At 47.1% G+C, this 4,414-nt stretch overlaps 1 protein-coding gene across 1 annotated transcript in view; it reads right to left on the bottom strand.

Annotated features, from left to right (window-relative positions):
* CNNM3 (cyclin and CBS domain divalent metal cation transport mediator 3) overlaps window positions 1-4,414 on the bottom strand; it is a 17,473-nt gene that overhangs the window by 2,753 nt on the left and 10,306 nt on the right. The gene's annotated exons all lie outside the window — the stretch shown is intronic.

Here is a 4,414-nt window from a genome sequence, read left to right as displayed (position 1 = left end):
GTGCCATGGCGTCACAGCTCACAGCAACCTCCAACTCCTGGGCTTAAGTGATTCTCTTGCCTCAGCCTACTAAGTAGCTGGGACTACAGGTGCCCGCCACAACGTCTGGCTATTTTTGTTGTTGTTGTTGTTGCAGTTGTCATTGTTGTTCAGCTAACCCGGGCCAGGTTTGAACCTGCCAGCCTCGGTGTATGTGGCTGGTGCTGTAACCACTGTGTTATGGGCACCAAGCCTACTTTTTTTTTTTTTAAATCAACATAATTTAAATGTTCCACCTTAAGTTTAACTATAAGTTCAAGTATGCCGTGAAATAAAAAAAGGTTGAAAAACACTGCCTTAGAGGAATTAAGACAGGGCTGGGAGTTATCACTTGGTATCATAAGAAAAAAACTACTGAGGACACAAGCCACCCCTCAGAGACCTGGAAAGCAGGGCCTATGGGTTTCTGACTCCAGGGAGCCCAGCCATTCCGTTGGGCAAGAGGAACCCGCCCTAGGCCGGCCATAAAGCTCCCTCTGCTGGAAGAAGTTTTATCTTCCAAGGCTGTGATGTTTCATGCTCCTTCCTATTTCCCAGAAAGATAAATGTAGTGCCCATAAATGCCTCCCATTGTGGGGAGCTGTCTGCCCTGCTCACCCCACAGCTAAAGGGAAGGAAAGCAAAGAGAAAGGGAAAGGGAAAATATTTACCTTGGGTGTTCTCTTAAAACAAAAAATGCTCACTAGTCCACAGTCATTTATCAACTGCAGTTTCCAAATGTGCCAAAGAGGGAAAGGTCTACTGGGAAGGCTGGAGAGAGTAGAGAGAAAGAAGAGGAGAGAAGCCATTGAGCTAAAGCGGTGGCACCTTGGCCCCAGGCAGGGAAACCAAGGCAGTGCTGCAGATGCCTCAGCTGCTGCTCAGAATGGCAGAGAGAAGTCAGGAGCACAGCATCAAGGGTGGATTTGCCCTTAGAAATACAATTCTGTGAATGACTGGTATGGAGGAATAAAAAATTGAAATGGTAAGATATGGGACAGAAAACTTTTTCTGTAAAGGACCAGTATTTTTAGGTTTTGTAGGTCACATGGTCTTGGTCACAATGACTCAACTCCACTGTTGTAACTCAAAGGCAGCCCTGTACAGTCCATGAACAGATGGGCAGGGTCCAATAAAACTTCATTTGCCAAGAACAGGCATCTGGCCAGATCTGGTCCTTGGACCACACTGGCCAGACTTTGGCCCTTTGCCAACCACTACTGTAAACAATTTAAAATTATTGGGCCTTCTAAGGATCTCAGTAAAGGTACTTTGCTCCTGGAGATCTAGTGCCAAAGCCTCCAGAAAATGGTTTTCACCTTCCCTATTTAAGCAGGGCCCCCACTGAAATCTCCATGTGTGTAGCAACATTAAGCTTTTCTGGGCAGTGACATACCAAGCTATCAGGGACAAACCTGCAGGAAGACCCCAGAGAGTTTAGGCAAGGACCAGAAAGACAGCAGGCCAGTCTTGCTGGGCAATTATCAGATTGCACTTAGGTACAATAACCAGCAGTATCACTATACAAGAGTGGATAATCAGTTACAAAGAAGAAAGGACCAAGAAAGCCACTATAAATTACCTTTCTTTTTTTTTTTTTTTTTTTTTGCAGTTTTTGGCTGGGGCCAAGTTTGAACCCACCACCTCTGGTATACGTGGCCGGCGCCCTACTCCTTGAGCCATAGGCATTGCCTTATATATTATTCTCTTATAGGACAGCCCAATGAGCAGCTGAAGTCAAGGGGACTTCTGAGGCTCTATTAGTATATGATAAAAGATGCAGTCAAGTGAAAACCATCACTCCTGCAGGTGCAGTCTAAGTAGCAGCTAGAGCCAGAAAAAGTTCACACTTTATTTATCTATTTATTTATTTGTTTGTTTATGAGACAGAGTCTCAGTTTGTCGCCCTGGGTAGAGTGCTGTAGTGTCACAGCTCACTACAACTTCAAACTTCCGGGCTCAAGTGATTCTCTTGCCTCAGCCTCCCAAGTAGCTGGGACTATAGGTGCCTGCCCCAACACCCAGATAGTTTTTTTTGGGTTGAGACAGTCTTACTATGTCACCCTTGGTAGCCATGGCATCACAGCTCACAGCAACTTCAAACTCCCGGGCTTAAGCGATTCTCTTGCCTCAGCCTCCCAAGTAGCTGGGACTACAGGCACCCACCATAACACCTGACTATTTTGTTGTTGTCGTTGTCATTGTTGTTTAGCAGGCCTGGGCCAGGTTTGAACCTTCCAGCCCCACTGTATGTGGCCAATGCCCTACCCACTGAGCTACAGGCGCTACCCACTGAGCTACAGGCGCTGAGCCTAGCTGGGTTTTGTGTTTGTTTGTTTGTTTGTTGGAGACAGGGTCTTACTCTTGCCTCAGGCTGGTCTCGAACTCCTAAGCTCAAGCTACCCACCACCTCGGCCTCCCAGAGTGCTAGGATTACAGGTCTGAGCCACTGCACCTGTCCCAAAAAGGCTCACATTGTAAAGAACACAAAAATTTTGGCCTCTGTGACCCAAATCTAATGTCACAGTATGAAATTCTTAATAAGAAGCACCCCCATAAAATAACATCATAATGAGAAAACATGGGAGCTTAATCAACCTTGAAAGGTGTAGCACCACTTATGGTTGGAGACAAGTGTCTGTAGTCCCAGCCACTCAGCACACTGAAGTGGGAGGGCTGCTTGAGTCTAAGAGTTTGCGTTTGCAGTGAGCTATGATGATATTACTGCACTCTAGCCCTGGTGACAGAGGAAGACTTTTATCTTTTTTTTTGAAACAGAGACTCAAGCTATCCCCCTGGGAAGAGTGCCGTGGCATCACAGCTCACAGCAACCTCCAACTCCTAGGCTCAAGTGAGTCTCCTGCCTCCACTTCCCAAGTAGCTGGGACTACAGGCACCTGCCACAACGTCTGGCTATTATTTTTTTTTTTTTTTGGTTGCAGCCATCATTGTTGTTTGGCGGGCCTGGTCTGCATTTGAACCTGCCACCTTAGGTGTATATGGCTGGTGCCTTAGCCACTTGAGCCACAGGCGCCGAGCCAGAAGACTTTATCTTTAAAAGGAAAGAAAACAAGTCTGAGTAACCAGAACTGAGCTGCTCTCTGTGGCGCCTCATATGGTGCCATATCGGAGTGCCTGGGCCTTCTGACTTTACTCCTCCTCTGTAAAACGAGCACAAAAACTAGCATCTCTGAACCCATAGGGAAATTAGATGGGTGAAGTCATGGTGCACCCCCATAAAAAAACATCATAGTGAGAAAAAGTAGGAGCAAGGTATGTGGCAGAGGAAGTGTCCAATAAGAGTGCAGCTTCCTCACTGTGTGGCGGATGCAGGAAATAGGGCCTGCAACTCCTTCCACAGCTTCTCCAGAAGCCCCATGGATTTCCCAGGAACCTCAAGTCCTGGCATATCTCTGACTCCCCACCTAGGATGTCAATCAGAAAAAAAGTATGTTCTTTAAGGCCAAGGTGGGAGGACTGCTTGAGGTTGAGGCCAGGAGTTTGAGACAACCTGAGAAACAGTAAAACCTTGACTCTCTACAAAAAATATAAAAAAAGCCTTAGCCAGTTGTCATGGATCACACCTGTAGTCCCAGCTACTCCAGAGGCTGAAGCAGGAGGATTGCTTAAGCCCAGGAGTTCGAGGCTGCAGTGAGCTGTGATGATACCAACAGAGTGAGACCCTGTCTCACAAAAGACAAAAAAAAAGTTATCTTCTTCAAACACAAGAACAAGAAATTGCCTGACTATTCACATTCTGACCTACAGCCTGCACCTCAGACTTCTTGCATTTCCCTCTGTCTCGAAGCCTCTCATTCCTATTTAAAAGCGTTTCTTCTAACAGGATCTTTCTACTCATAGTGGAACCCTTAGATGGGACATGCTTCCACAGTGTCAGCATGAACTGAGCAAGCTCCTCAGCAAGTACCCTCCAGGTTCTGGTATAGTGTCCCCCAGCTGCCGACCTCTAAGCCAGGGTACTGCTGACCCAAATCTGCCCTTTCCCAGTGACCTACCCCTAGATGGCCAAGAGAGTCTGAACTAGATCTTATTCCCATTTGCCAGCAAGTATCTGATGAAGTCAATCCATTAAGGAAGAGGTCCTTGAGAGAGACAAAATGTTGACTCAACAGACTAAATACCAGTTTTGTCTATAGCTCAGTGTCATCCAAGCTACTAAAAACAGCAGGAGGCTTGGTGCCTGTGGCTCAAGTGGCTAAGGCCCCAGCCACATACACCTAAGGTGGCGGGTTCGAATCCAGCCCTGGCCCGCCAAAACAACAATGACGGCTGCAACCAAAAAATAGCTGGGCACTATGGCGGGCGCCTGTGGTCCCAGCTACTTGGGAGGCTGAGGCAGAAGACTTGCTTGAGCCCAGGAGTTGGAGGTAGCTGT

The sequence above is a fragment of the Otolemur garnettii genome, unplaced genomic scaffold (assembly GCF_000181295.1).
Source record: "Otolemur garnettii isolate 467f Iridium unplaced genomic scaffold, OtoGar3 scaffold00148, whole genome shotgun sequence".
NCBI lineage: Eukaryota > Metazoa > Chordata > Mammalia > Primates > Galagidae > Otolemur > Otolemur garnettii.
Note: the sequence above shows the minus strand (reverse complement) of the source record. Positions and strands in the feature narration are given on the sequence as shown.